At 37.0% G+C, this 12,534-nt stretch overlaps 1 long non-coding RNA gene and 28 other non-coding genes across 29 annotated transcripts; 27 read left to right on the top strand and 2 right to left on the bottom strand.

Annotated features, from left to right (window-relative positions):
- Window positions 1-14: 14 nt before the first annotated feature.
- On the bottom strand, window positions 15-3,874 carry LOC118766519. The gene is made up of 2 exons (XR_005002456.1): window positions 3,803-3,874; window positions 15-107 (listed from the first exon to the last, which is right to left on the bottom strand). It is a non-coding gene; the product is annotated as an uncharacterized LOC118766519 (long non-coding RNA).
- Window positions 3,875-5,691: 1,817 nt separating this feature from the next.
- Window positions 5,692-5,764, top strand: Trnat-ugu. Its single transcript has one exon. It is a non-coding gene; the product is annotated as a tRNA-Thr (tRNA).
- A 1,147-nt stretch (window positions 5,765-6,911) lies between these two features.
- On the top strand, window positions 6,912-6,985 carry Trnat-agu. Its single transcript has one exon. It is a non-coding gene; the product is annotated as a tRNA-Thr (tRNA).
- A 78-nt stretch (window positions 6,986-7,063) lies between these two features.
- On the top strand, window positions 7,064-7,137 carry Trnat-agu. The gene has a single exon. It is a non-coding gene; the product is annotated as a tRNA-Thr (tRNA).
- Window positions 7,138-7,215: 78 nt separating this feature from the next.
- Window positions 7,216-7,289, top strand: Trnat-agu. Its single transcript has one exon. It is a non-coding gene; the product is annotated as a tRNA-Thr (tRNA).
- A 78-nt stretch (window positions 7,290-7,367) lies between these two features.
- Trnat-agu lies at window positions 7,368-7,441 on the top strand. The gene has a single exon. It is a non-coding gene; the product is annotated as a tRNA-Thr (tRNA).
- Window positions 7,442-7,670: 229 nt separating this feature from the next.
- Trnat-agu lies at window positions 7,671-7,744 on the top strand. The gene has a single exon. It is a non-coding gene; the product is annotated as a tRNA-Thr (tRNA).
- Window positions 7,745-7,821: 77 nt separating this feature from the next.
- Trnat-agu lies at window positions 7,822-7,895 on the top strand. Its single transcript has one exon. It is a non-coding gene; the product is annotated as a tRNA-Thr (tRNA).
- A 78-nt stretch (window positions 7,896-7,973) lies between these two features.
- Window positions 7,974-8,047, top strand: Trnat-agu. The gene has a single exon. It is a non-coding gene; the product is annotated as a tRNA-Thr (tRNA).
- A 77-nt stretch (window positions 8,048-8,124) lies between these two features.
- Trnat-agu lies at window positions 8,125-8,198 on the top strand. The gene has a single exon. It is a non-coding gene; the product is annotated as a tRNA-Thr (tRNA).
- A 77-nt stretch (window positions 8,199-8,275) lies between these two features.
- Trnat-agu lies at window positions 8,276-8,349 on the top strand. The gene has a single exon. It is a non-coding gene; the product is annotated as a tRNA-Thr (tRNA).
- Window positions 8,350-8,427: 78 nt separating this feature from the next.
- On the top strand, window positions 8,428-8,501 carry Trnat-agu. The gene has a single exon. It is a non-coding gene; the product is annotated as a tRNA-Thr (tRNA).
- Window positions 8,502-8,580: 79 nt separating this feature from the next.
- On the top strand, window positions 8,581-8,654 carry Trnat-agu. The gene has a single exon. It is a non-coding gene; the product is annotated as a tRNA-Thr (tRNA).
- A 78-nt stretch (window positions 8,655-8,732) lies between these two features.
- Trnat-agu lies at window positions 8,733-8,806 on the top strand. The gene has a single exon. It is a non-coding gene; the product is annotated as a tRNA-Thr (tRNA).
- Window positions 8,807-8,884: 78 nt separating this feature from the next.
- On the top strand, window positions 8,885-8,958 carry Trnat-agu. The gene has a single exon. It is a non-coding gene; the product is annotated as a tRNA-Thr (tRNA).
- A 78-nt stretch (window positions 8,959-9,036) lies between these two features.
- On the top strand, window positions 9,037-9,110 carry Trnat-agu. The gene has a single exon. It is a non-coding gene; the product is annotated as a tRNA-Thr (tRNA).
- A 78-nt stretch (window positions 9,111-9,188) lies between these two features.
- Trnat-agu lies at window positions 9,189-9,262 on the top strand. The gene has a single exon. It is a non-coding gene; the product is annotated as a tRNA-Thr (tRNA).
- Window positions 9,263-9,340: 78 nt separating this feature from the next.
- Window positions 9,341-9,414, top strand: Trnat-agu. The gene has a single exon. It is a non-coding gene; the product is annotated as a tRNA-Thr (tRNA).
- Window positions 9,415-9,492: 78 nt separating this feature from the next.
- Trnat-agu lies at window positions 9,493-9,566 on the top strand. Its single transcript has one exon. It is a non-coding gene; the product is annotated as a tRNA-Thr (tRNA).
- Window positions 9,567-9,644: 78 nt separating this feature from the next.
- Trnat-agu lies at window positions 9,645-9,718 on the top strand. The gene has a single exon. It is a non-coding gene; the product is annotated as a tRNA-Thr (tRNA).
- A 78-nt stretch (window positions 9,719-9,796) lies between these two features.
- Window positions 9,797-9,870, top strand: Trnat-agu. The gene has a single exon. It is a non-coding gene; the product is annotated as a tRNA-Thr (tRNA).
- A 75-nt stretch (window positions 9,871-9,945) lies between these two features.
- Window positions 9,946-10,019, top strand: Trnat-agu. The gene has a single exon. It is a non-coding gene; the product is annotated as a tRNA-Thr (tRNA).
- A 78-nt stretch (window positions 10,020-10,097) lies between these two features.
- Trnat-agu lies at window positions 10,098-10,171 on the top strand. Its single transcript has one exon. It is a non-coding gene; the product is annotated as a tRNA-Thr (tRNA).
- A 78-nt stretch (window positions 10,172-10,249) lies between these two features.
- Trnat-agu lies at window positions 10,250-10,323 on the top strand. Its single transcript has one exon. It is a non-coding gene; the product is annotated as a tRNA-Thr (tRNA).
- A 77-nt stretch (window positions 10,324-10,400) lies between these two features.
- On the top strand, window positions 10,401-10,474 carry Trnat-agu. Its single transcript has one exon. It is a non-coding gene; the product is annotated as a tRNA-Thr (tRNA).
- Window positions 10,475-10,552: 78 nt separating this feature from the next.
- Window positions 10,553-10,626, top strand: Trnat-agu. Its single transcript has one exon. It is a non-coding gene; the product is annotated as a tRNA-Thr (tRNA).
- A 78-nt stretch (window positions 10,627-10,704) lies between these two features.
- Window positions 10,705-10,778, top strand: Trnat-agu. Its single transcript has one exon. It is a non-coding gene; the product is annotated as a tRNA-Thr (tRNA).
- A 78-nt stretch (window positions 10,779-10,856) lies between these two features.
- Window positions 10,857-10,930, top strand: Trnat-agu. The gene has a single exon. It is a non-coding gene; the product is annotated as a tRNA-Thr (tRNA).
- A 219-nt stretch (window positions 10,931-11,149) lies between these two features.
- Trnat-ugu lies at window positions 11,150-11,222 on the bottom strand. The gene has a single exon. It is a non-coding gene; the product is annotated as a tRNA-Thr (tRNA).
- Window positions 11,223-12,534: the final 1,312 nt, after the last annotated feature.

Below are 12,534 nucleotides of genomic sequence, written 5' to 3'. Positions count from 1 at the left end.
GTGAGGTTAGAACATTTTCTACTCTAAGGACAAAGCCCGAAATTTATTGGTGTCGGGGCAGTCGATTAGATCGACTCCAGTACGCAACTGGTACTTAATTTATAGACCTCTGAAAGGATGGAAGGCAAAGTCGACCTCAGCAAAAAAGTTAAAATATTGTTGCAACGCTTCTTAAACAATGGTGATGAAAGATTTCTTTCTTACGAACTAGGCACCGAAGCTCAATATTAAATGAATATTTTCAGAATAAAAGAACAAATATTGTGATTATTTTCAGAATAAAAGAAGGTATAAAGGTGGTTATTTTAAGAATAAATGACATTTCTAATTCAAATGAATATTACAATATTTTAGTCTCTCTCTCTCAATGCTAAACGAAAACTAGTCAAGTGATACCTTCTGCAAACCAATGTCAAATGGGAAACATCACCATTTAATTACCTGGCAGAGACAATCCAACAAAAAGAAAAAGAAGAAACTACTTCACAAATGGTTATATATGTGCGTGTGTGTAACCTACATGTTGTCACTTGGTCAGTCTATGAATGGAATGAACGAAACCAAAAAGGGTTAAGAACAGTCCATTAATTCATAAACATATAAACCTAGAGACCTTGGATCGGATTCTACTCGAGACGTCACCAAATCAAAATTGTTTGTTTTTTTTTAATCAATTTTTCAAGTTTCTTCTATTTCAGTTCGAAAATTCCGGCAGAAAAGGGAAAACTCTAAATGGATAAATTCTGGCTTAGAAACTTTAAGTCAGTCGTAAGTTCATATCTCCAACAGGAATTTTGAACTTCAGAAGACGATTGATTGGTAATGATCCTGCCAATGGTTTTTCCAGTTTCCAAATTCTCACACAAGGCTTCGATCGATCTGATTCGAGTGTAGAAGACACTCGAAGTAAAACCAGTGCCTCCTTAAGGAAGGGCCACTCTGAACAATTGCCCGGAGGTCTCACAAGTTTGGTGGAGTCTCAGCTTTGATCTATGTACAGTTTGATGTCAAGTAAACACTTCAGAGAATGAGTACATCGATTTCCCTATCTTCCTTCAACGGTGGTTCGTGTGCTTTTGGTGATGGTTAAAGTGGCAATTTGACAGCTATCTTTAGCATGCTAGGCGACCGCAAGAGGATCCTTGTTAGTTGTTTATGGCAGCTAAAAGAGTTCAGTTGTGTTTCCAAACAAACTTTCGTTTATATTTTAAAGCCAGGAAAAGCAATCGAAGATCAAGAGAACGGGCTGTTTTCATTTGGTATTTTGGTTATGTATTACTTATTAAATAAGATATAAGTAAGAAGTTCTGCAACCATCCAAGGGATAGACGTATCGGTAGGCACTCCTCGTGTATTACCTCACTATGTATAGTCCTCGATATAAGGTATGCGGTAGTAGGTAATTTAAAGGTAAAACCGTGGTTTAATATATATGGAGATGATAAGGAATGGAGCAATAATTAACAATTAGAAGTGGATCATTGGTGTTTAAAAGTCATTGTTTAATTGTATTTGGAACCATTTACGGCTTCTTTTCTTCTCTTATTAAATAGACACAAATTATAAAGTTCCTTTAAGTGGATCCTTCGGAGAAACTTCTGGAGTTCCACAAGATGTCTTTTAATAAAATTGAATAACAATTTATTTTACAAATGTTATAAATTATTTTGAAAATAGGTTAGTTTAAAGTTTTCTCGCCAGTACTGACCAAACTATCAGATGTTGTTATACACCGCTGAGCACAATGCGCTTCTAACGCTTTCTTCATTGCACCGTTATTTTTTTTTTTGGTTTGTTTTGTTTTTTATTTCGGCCCAAATTAACTAAATCTTCTACCTATCGTCATCTCCAATCTCTTGGATACCACCTGGCAACTCCACGGGTCCACCTATTGTTTGTGAAATTTGCGCCATGTCCAACCCAGCGGAACTTGTAATTTCGGTATTCTGCGATCACGTCGATCACTCCTCTCTCTTCTCAAATAACTCATTTTCGATATTTTGGATATACTCACACCGTGATATTCCTAGCATGGATTTTTCCATGGCCTTCTGTATGGTAGTCCGTCGATGCTCTTCCTTTATCGTTAGTAGCCCACGTCGCAATTGCGTATTAAGGGCGCAGGCAGGACGGTGCCGTCGGAGAAACTGTTACCTACGATCTTGTCCGGCTTTGCTTTCAGCACATCTTTCATCGAGGCCAACGCCTTCCATTCTGCTCTTATTCTCCCCGAGACCTCAATATCCACAACTTGGTGTGCTTTCACTGTGTCCCAGGTAGACGTATTCATTTGCCTCCTCGATTTCATCATTTTCCACCTCTATTCGGCTTTTTGCAGTCCATTTTAAGGCCTACTAAGGGCGTCCAGCTCTGTTAGCCTAGCCAACTGCTGATCTGTGGCAATGAGTATAATGCCATCTGCAATTCAGAGATGTATTAGTAACTCGTCGTTGTGGATGTTTATGCCACCCGTCCATGTATTCTAATGTATTTTATACGAATGAAATTTCTCTCGGACACAAGTTTTGTTAATGAGGGTGTCTGTAAAATACGAATTTGGTTTCCATGGTTTTTGGAAAATCTTATAAGGGGTTCTGCAAAATATAACCTGCGAACTCATACACAAATTATATATATATATATATATATATATATATATATATATAAATTTAACCACATGTGAATCATTGGGGATTTTCTTTCTCCGGCTTTTCTTTTTCTATTAGACTTTGCTCTGTTTCTGAAGAAGAGCGTCTGCTCGAAACGTTAAACCATCTTTCCTTCCCTGAGCGTCTGCTGATACTTTACGTGTACCACGTCCTCGCGTTGTTGCTTTTTTCTTGTGTTTGTTCTTCGTTTTGGGGGTATATATATAACTAATGTAGGATAACATTTTTTCGGGAAAAAAATTTTATCAATGGCCAGCATATCAAAAAATACCTTCAAAGGTTAAGTTTATAAATAATTTACAAAATAAGGGCAAAAGAAAAATTCTAATTCCAAATATGCCGAAAAAAAGACAAAATTATCAATAACCATTATAATTTATGCGTCTCAAAACAAACCGATAGAAATTTCTTTAAAAATCCGCGATAAATACGTGAGATAAATACGATAAATACGTGAGATATAAGTGATAAATACGTGAGATATAAGTGAAATACTTACACATACCCATGGAAATAAATATATAAATATTATATATATATATATATATATATATATATATATATATATATATATATATATATATATATATATATATATAACGGGAAGCTTTATGAAAATAAACAAAAGACGAAGGCAGGTGGAATACAAACAAACAATTGTATTAGTATGGCGCTCAGGAATATAAATAAAACAAGTCTTTTACGTTTCGAGCCTACGCTCTTCAACAGAAAAATACACAGAGAAAAAACACAGAAAGAAGGAGAGAGAAAAATATGCGTGCAGAAGCTAGCGAATCAACATGGCGATCTATATATACATGGAGATATATATATATAATATATATATATATATATATATATATTCGGATATATGAACTACTGACGAATATATACAAAACTGTCCGACGAACGGGAAACGTGAAGCTCTGAGTAACAGCTTTTGTGATATTTCTGCTGCTTTTCACTAAAGTCTCTCTCTCTCTCCTCTCTCTCTCTCTCTATATATATATATATATATATATATATATATATATATATTATATATATATTTGTATCCATGTATTTAAACACAGACAAACGGATTAAGTCGACTATATCGACCCCAGTGCGTAACTGGTACTTAATTTATAGACCCCGAAAAGATGAAAGGCAAAGTCGACCTCGGCGGAATTTGAACTCAGAACGTAACGGCAGACGAAATACCGCTGAGCATTTCGCCCGGCGTGCTAAGGTTTCTGCCAGCTCGCCGCCTCTGAGAAAAATATATTATTTACGGATGTTCACAGCCTTATTTAAACTATATTAGCAAAGCAAAGGACCTTCTCTAAAGGCATTAAAAACTTTATAACATATTCGGAACAGTGTTTCCGAAGGTTATCTCTGGTCTCTTTGACAAATTTAGCTGCGGTAGAATGAGTAAGACGAGATAAGGTAAATATATTTGCCTCAATTCTCCAGAATTACATTTGAAAACAGACTCGTGCACATCAATATGCATCCTTAAACACCAAAAAGATGAGAAACGCGACAAAAATATTAAATATCTTAAGTCAAATGAAAGAGGATCACGGAAAAATGGTACGTGATATGAAATTAGCGAAACTCATCATTTAAATCGAAAAGCCCAACACAAAATATTCTCGTTAACTTCCTCCAGATCTGCTGAAGTGGTTCTCTTTCATATGTATGCAGTTAAGGAGAAGTAATTATCAAAATCTGTGATTACTCATTTTAAACCTCGTTTTAGACATCTTTTTCTTTTTTTTTGAAAATTAAAAATGATCAAATTAGACATTGTCAAACTACGGCAGAAATTGTATTCACCTCAATAGACGTCATTGATTGGTTGAAATTGCCTAAATGCAAGAAATTAAACAACAAATATGCTACAAACTACAGAATTTTTTCAAGAAAGCCAAGAGAAAAAGATGTTTTATGTGAGACATTCTACCAGTATACGAAGTTTAAAAGTGTTTAGTTACAAAGAAACTATTTAAAAAATCTGCCGGTCAAAGTGAAAAGATCCAAAATTGACTTGGAATCCAACAGAGAATAAAATCTTGATTATTAAACAAAAATATCCAGGCGCAGGAGTGGCTGTGTGGTAAGTAGCTTGTTTACCAACCACATGGTTACGGGTTCATGTCTTCTGCTATAGCCTCGGGCAGACCAAAGCCTTGTGAGTGGATTTGGTAGAAACTGAAAGAAGCCCGTCGTATATATGTATATATATATATATATGCATGTTTGTGTATCTGTGTTTGTCCCCCTAGCGTTGCTTGACAACCGATGCTGGTGTTTTTATGTCCCCGTTACTTAGCGGTTCGGCAAAGAGAGACCGATAGAATAAGTACTGGGCTTACAAAAGAATAAGTCCCGGGGTCGAGTTGCTCGATTAAAGGCGGTGCTCCAGCATGGCCGCAGTCAAATGACTGAAACAAGTAAAAGAGTAAAAGAGACATTTTATTAGCAATCTCAATTAGAATCGGGTCGAAGTTGAGGAAAATTTTCTTTAAGAAAGAATGCCTGTCACCCGACTACGTTCCAAACTCTCCCAACTTTAATAACAATATCAACAACATCTCTGCTGACCAATTTTTTTTCTCTCCCAAAGATGATGCAACAGCACAAAAGGATGATAGAATACTTGCAATGTAATGCGAACAGGAAGGGAGAAAATAACAAGAAATCGGAAATCTCTAATTTTATCCTATTTATCAATTTTGTCCTACCCACCCCTCAACAAAAATAATCTGTGCTTTCCATTTTACTATTAAGCTTTGTTTCGTTGAAAGATTTCCAGAAATAAAGATTGTTTATATTTGAAATAAATACACACATATGGGGTGGGGGTCACCAAAACCTTTTAAGTGATTAGGGTTTCTATGAGTCTTAATCCGGCCCCCTGTGTGTGTTTGTGTGTCTTTGTGTCTATTTCCTTCACGACTGCTTGATATCTAGTGTTCGTTTATTTACGTCCCTGTAACGTAGCAATTCGGTAAAAGTCGCCTATAGAACAGTTGCCTCCATAGCTCAGTGGTTAGAGCACTGGTCTTGTAAACCAGGGGTCGTGAGTTCGATCCTCACTGGGGGCTTTTGTTACACATTTTTTGTTGTGGTGCACCTGAGCACTGTATACAATAATTTCATTATTATTATATACTAGCAGTATCGCCTGGCGTTGCTCGGGTTTGTAAGGGAAATAACTATATAAGCATTTTTAGAGAGTTATAGCCAAAAAATAGCAAAAAATGCATTAAAAATGGAAAAAATGATGGTAAATTTTTTTTTAAATCGTAGACTCATCGTAGACGTGCGCTAATACCCAGAAGGGCTCGATATGAATCACGACTATAAGATACCCGGTTTTGGTTAAACTGCACCGCAAAATGTGGGAGTAGTTAGGAACCTAAATCGTAGGAGACAGACAGCATACAACTACAGTTTTATATATAAAGATATTGCCATTAAGAAAAAAGAACTACGGGGATTGAATTGCTGGAGGAAACCGTGCTCCAGTGTGGCCGCGGTCCAATGGGTGAAACAAGTAAAAGGAAGAAAATGCGAGAGAAAAGTTCATTAGATCCGTTAACATTCTTTGAATTTTTTTCTCCCTCTCCCTTTCCCTGTTTTCCCCCTCCCTTGACCGACTCTTGTTACTGCTCCCCTCACCCTCGTCCTCCTACTCTCTCACTATTCCTTGGATTTCCTTTTCTCTTTGACTCTGGTCTCTGGTCTCTGGTCGTCACATTTTTCTTCTTCTACTAGACTTCACCATTTCAATTATTTCTGTTGCTATTTGCCTTTCCCTCTTATTTAGCCCCTCTGACAGATTAGAACACGTTGTTCCAACCGCCTCGCCTTTTCCTATTATCTACGCCTTACATTGTCCAACATAGCCTTCCTTTTATTAAATAGCATTCGATTTGAAGAATACCTTGCTATTCTTTCTAGTATGTCGTACAACCACATACAGATTTACCAATTAAAGTTTTGTAAGATCCATTGAACCTTCTTCACAGAATATATATCTTAACCTATTCATTCACCTGTGATGCTTGTTTCTACTTCGTGGGTCGACTAAACAGTTCCAATCATGAATTTTATTTAAGAAAAATTACTTTTTTCCCGTTTTTCTTGTTTTTTTTTCCTGGCAATCATCACGATAAAGGGACATAACTCTGCACTTACAGAAGACTTTCGCAAAAGAATTAGCATAAATTGGCAACAAAACGGTGTCAGGGCTCCATAGCTCAGATGGTTAGAGCGCCAGTCTAGTAAACTGGAGGTCGAGGGTTCGAATCCCCCTGGAGCCTTTTTGTCACTATTTACAACTTTTTTCATTTTATATCTATTGGCAATTATAGCTATTTAAAAAAAATAACTTAACGTGAGGCTCCATAGCTCAGATGGTTAGAGCGCCAGTCTAGTAAACTGGAGGTCGAGGGTTCGAATCCCCCTGGAGCCTTTTTGTCACTATTTACAACTTTTTTCATTTTATATCTATTGGCAATTATAGCTAATTTAAAAAAATAGCTTAACGTGAGGCTCCATAGCTCAGATGGTTAGAGCGCCAGTCTAGTAAACTGGAGGTCGAGGGTTCGAATCCCCCTGGAGCCTTTTTGTCACTATTTACAACTTTTTTCATTTTATATCTATTGGCAATTATAGCTATTTTTAAAAAATAGCTTAACGTGAGGCTCCATAGCTCAGATGGTTAGAGCGCCAGTCTAGTAAACTGGAGGTCGAGGGTTCGAATCCCCCTGGAGCCTTTTTGTCACTATTTACAACTTTTTTCATTTTATATCTATTGGCAATTATAGCTATTTTTAAAAAATAGCTTAACGTGAGGCTCCATAGCTCAGATGGTTAGAGCGCCAGTCTAGTAACTGGAGGTCGAGGGTTCGAATCCCCCTGGAGCCTTTTTGTCACTATTTACAACTTTTTTCATTTTATATCTATTGGCAATTATAGCTATTTTTAAAAAATAGCTTAACGTGAGGCTCCATAGCTCAGATGGTTAGAGCGCCAGTCTAGTAAACTGGAGGTCGAGGGTTCGAATCCCCCTGGAGCCTTTTTGTCACTATTTACAACTTTTTTCATTTTATATCTATTGGCAATTATAGCTATTTTAAAAAATAGCTTAACGTGAGGCTCCATAGCTCAGATGGTTAGAGCGCCAGTCTAGTAAACTGGAGGTCGAGGGTTCGAATCCCCCTGGAGCCTTTTTGTCACTATTTACAACTTTTTTCATTTTATATCTATTGGCAATTATAGCTATTTTTAAAAAATAGCTTAACGTGGGGCTCCATAGCTCAGATGGTTAGAGCGCCAGTCTAGTAAACTGGAGGTCGAGGGTTCGAATCCCCCTGGAGCCTTTTTGTCACTATTTACAACTTTTTTCATTTTATATCTATTGGCAATTATAGCTATTTTAAAAAATAGCTTAACGCGAGGCTCCATAGCTCAGATGGTTAGAGCGCCAGTCTAGTAAACTGGAGGTCGAGGGTTCGAATCCCCCTGGAGCCTTTTTGTCACTATTTACAACTTTTTTCATTTTATATCTATGGCAATTATAGCTATTTTTAAAAAATAGCTTAACGCGAGGCTCCATAGCTCAGATGGTTAGAGCGCCAGTCTAGTAAACTGGAGGTCGAGGGTTCGAATCCCCCTGGAGCCTTTTTGTCACTATTTACAACTTTTTTCATTTTATATCTATTGGCAATTATAGCTATTTTTAAAAAATAGCTTAACGTGAGGCTCCATAGCTCAGATGGTTAGAGCGCCAGTCTAGTAAACTGGAGGTCGAGGGTTCGAATCCCCCTGGAGCCTTTTTGTCACTATTTACAACTTTTTTTCATTTTATATCTATTGGCAATTATAGCTATTTTTAAAAAATAGCTTAACGCGAGGCTCCATAGCTCAGATGGTTAGAGCGCCAGTCTAGTAAACTGGAGGTCGAGGGTTCGAATCCCCCTGGAGCCTTTTTGTCACTATTTACAACTTTTTTCATTTTATATCTATTGGCAATTATAGCTATTTTTAAAAAATAGCTTAACGCGAGGCTCCATAGCTCAGATGGTTAGAGCGCCAGTCTAGTAAACTGGAGGTCGAGGGTTCGAATCCCCCTGGAGCCTTTTTGTCACTATTTACAACTTTTTTCATTTTATATCTATTGGCAATTATAGCTATTTTTAAAAAATAGCTTAACGCGAGGCTCCATAGCTCAGATGGTTAGAGCGCCAGTCTAGTAAACTGGAGGTCGAGGGTTCGAATCCCCCTGGAGCCTTTTTGTCACTATTTACAACTTTTTTCATTTTATATCTATTGGCAATTATAGCTATTTTTAAAAAATAGCTTAACGTGAGGCTCCGTAGCTCAGATGGTTAGAGCGCCAGTCTAGTAAACTGGAGGTCGAGGGTTCGAATCCCCCTGGAGCCTTTTTGTCACTATTTACAACTTTTTTCATTTTATATCTATTGGCAATTATAGTTATTTTTAAAAAATAGCTTAACGCGAGGCTCCATAGCTCAGATGGTTAGAGCGCCAGTCTAGTAAACTGGAGGTCGAGGGTTCGAATCCCCCTGGAGCCTTTTTGTCACTATTTACAACTTTTTTCATTTTATATCTATTGGCAATTATAGCTATTTTTAAAAAATAGCTTAACGTGAGGCTCCATAGCTCAGATGGTTAGAGCGCCAGTCTAGTAAACTGGAGGTTGAGGGTTCGAATCCCCCTGGAGCCTTTTTGTCACTATTTACAACTTTTTTCATTTTATATCTATTGGCAATTATAGCTATTTTTAAAAAATAGCTTAACGTGAGGCTCCATAGCTCAGATGGTTAGAGCGCCAGTCTAGTAAACTGGAGGTCGAGGGTTCGAATCCCCCTGGAGCCTTTTTGTCACTATTTACAACTTTTTTCATTTTATATCTATTGGCAATTATAGCTATTTTTAAAATATAGCTTAACGTGAGGCTCCATAGCTCAGATGGTTAGAGCGCCAGTCTAGTAAACTGGAGGTCGAGGGTTCGAATCCCCCTGGAGCCTTTTTGTCACTGTTTACAACTTTTTTCATTTTATATCTATTGGCAATTATAGCTATTTTTAAAAAATAGCTTAACGTGAGGCTCCATAGCTCAGATGGTTAGAGCGCCAGTCTAGTAAACTGGAGGTCGAGGGTTCGAATCCCCCTGGAGCCTTTTTGTCACTATTTACAACTTTTTTCATTTTATATCTATTGGCAATTATAGCTATTTTTAAAAAGCTTAACGTGAGGCTCCATAGCTCAGATGGTTAGAGCGCCAGTCTAGTAAACTGGAGGTCGAGGGTTCGAATCCCCCTGGAGCCTTTTTGTCACTATTTACAACTTTTTTCATTTTATATCTATTGGCAATTATAGCTATTTTTAAAATATAGCTTAACGTGAGGCTCCATAGCTCAGATGGTTAGAGCGCCAGTCTAGTAAACTGGAGGTCGAGGGTTCGAATCCCCCTGGAGCCTTTTTGTCACTATTTACAACTTTTTTCATTTTATATCTATTGGCAATTATAGCTATTTTTAAAAAATAGCTTAACGTGAGGCTCCATAGCTCAGATGGTTAGAGCGCCAGTCTAGTAAACTGGAGGTCGAGGGTTCGAATCCCCCTGGAGCCTTTTTGTCACTATTTACACTTTTTTCATTTTATATCTATTGGCAATTATAGCTATTTTTAAAAAATAGCTTAACGTGAGGCTCCATAGCTCAGATGGTTAGAGCGCCAGTCTAGTAAACTGGAGGTCGAGGGTTCGAATCCCCCTGGAGCCTTTTTGTCACTATTTACAACTTTTTTCATTTTATATCTATTGGCAATTATAGCTATTTTTAAAAAATAGCTTAACGTGAGGCTCCATAGCTCAGATGGTTAGAGCGCCAGTCTAGTAAACTGGAGGTCGAGGGTTCGAATCCCCCTGGAGCCTTTTTGTCACTATTTACAACTTTTTTCATTTTATATCTATTGGCAATTATAGCTATTTTTAAAATATAGCTTAACGTGAGGCTCCATAGCTCAGATGGTTAGAGCGCCAGTCTAGTAAACTGGAGGTCGAGGGTTCGAATCCCCCTGGAGCCTTTTTGTCACTATTTACAACTTTTTTCATTTTATATCTATTGGCAATTATAGCTATTTTTAAAAAATAGCTTAACGTGAGGCTCCATAGCTCAGATGGTTAGAGCGCCAGTCTAGTAAACTGGAGGTCGAGGGTTCGAATCCCCCTGGAGCCTGTTTTTTTTTTCCTATTATTTTTCTATTTCGTTATTATAAATATGTGACAGCATTTTTAAGCTAATTCTCATATTGTTCAAGTAATTTGTTATGACGGAGATGGCACGTAAGGATTCTGTTGTGAAATGGAAAACAAAATAACGAAGAATAAAGTGAAGAAAAAAATATCGAAAAAATAACATCGAAATTATAAATTAAAGCAAAAAATGTGTAACAGAAGCCCCCAGTGAGGATCGAACTCACGACCCCTGGTTTACAAGACCAGTGCTCTAACCACTGAGCTATGGAGGCAACTATAGTAACGGCCATCAAAAATAATATATAAATTGAATTAGTTTAAAAATTTTTGCATCGGAGACAATTTTTTTTGGTTCTTCATTTGATTTTAACCGAAAGGATTTTTGTTGCTTCTCGCCCAGTTTTATTCCCGTTTCTAAACGATTATCGTTAATGAAATACAGGAAATGCCATTTTGCTGACGTGTTTCGTGTTGTTCCGCTGGTTTTTGACAGAACACACCCGCATCACAAAAGGGGTGGATGGACGGATAGAGAGAGAGAGAGGCTGATGCCTGGGATCGTTTCTGGACAGAAATATATACACACAAACACACATCGGCCTCATTATTATTATTTGTTACGAGTGGAGAGTCTCTAGTTTATAATTAAAGAAGATTAAATATATACGCCGTATATATTTGGCGTATATAGATTATATAGGTCGGCAGGGTGGATCCCAGCTGTTTCCTATTTGAAATACAATATATACACAAGGTATGTATATAAATAAATATATTCAACAACATCCTCGGAGATAGTGAAATATTTATTTCCTGGAATAAATTTAATTATAAGAGGCAGACACTAAAACTAATTAAACCCACCGAGGGAAGATCTAAGTAGTTTGAAACATACTAAGACCTTGGATTATGTAAACCTCTAACTGGATGGTCATAGGTGGAATGTCTTTGTGTAGAGCTCGACAGGATCAGGATTCACTTAGCGTTACGAATTATTTGTGAATTATCGGAAAATGTTCCGACCTAATTAATCATCTTTTGACTAAAACGGACACATTAATTATTTCTTTGCAATAAAATGTCTTTAATTAGTTTTGTGGATTTATGATTGCTGTCGATAATTTTAGGATAATTAGTTTATTATACATAATTTTTCATTTGCCGTGGGTTTTAAGGACTGTTTCGGCGATGTTCCAAATAAATTAAGACATTATTGAAAATATTTAAAATGTTCACAATGTCTTTACATCCTGTTGGGAGTTATTTACTGATGATTCATATAAAATATATATTGCCAGGTGCTTTCTCACTGTTTCCTTAATTACTCACAAAAAGAAAGAAAAAAAGGCAGAAGAACGGTTCTGTCTAAAGATCGTAACGTAGTTTCAGAATCACCGGAATTTTGAATATTTAAAAATCTTTGTGACGGAACCTGAAACGGTATTTATTAGTGAAACACTCTGAAGTTGGAGCAACGGAGCAGGATTTCTCCCTGGGACTACGGCCATACTGAGGTACTGCTTCGAAGTAGTTAGTGGAACAAATCGTCCCAGGGCTTGTTTTAAGAGTCATGCTTATTTGATC

Source organism: Octopus sinensis, linkage group LG1 (genome assembly GCF_006345805.1).
Source record: "Octopus sinensis linkage group LG1, ASM634580v1, whole genome shotgun sequence".
NCBI classification, from domain to species: Eukaryota; Metazoa; Mollusca; class Cephalopoda; order Octopoda; family Octopodidae; genus Octopus; species Octopus sinensis.
Note: the sequence above shows the minus strand (reverse complement) of the source record. Positions and strands in the feature narration are given on the sequence as shown.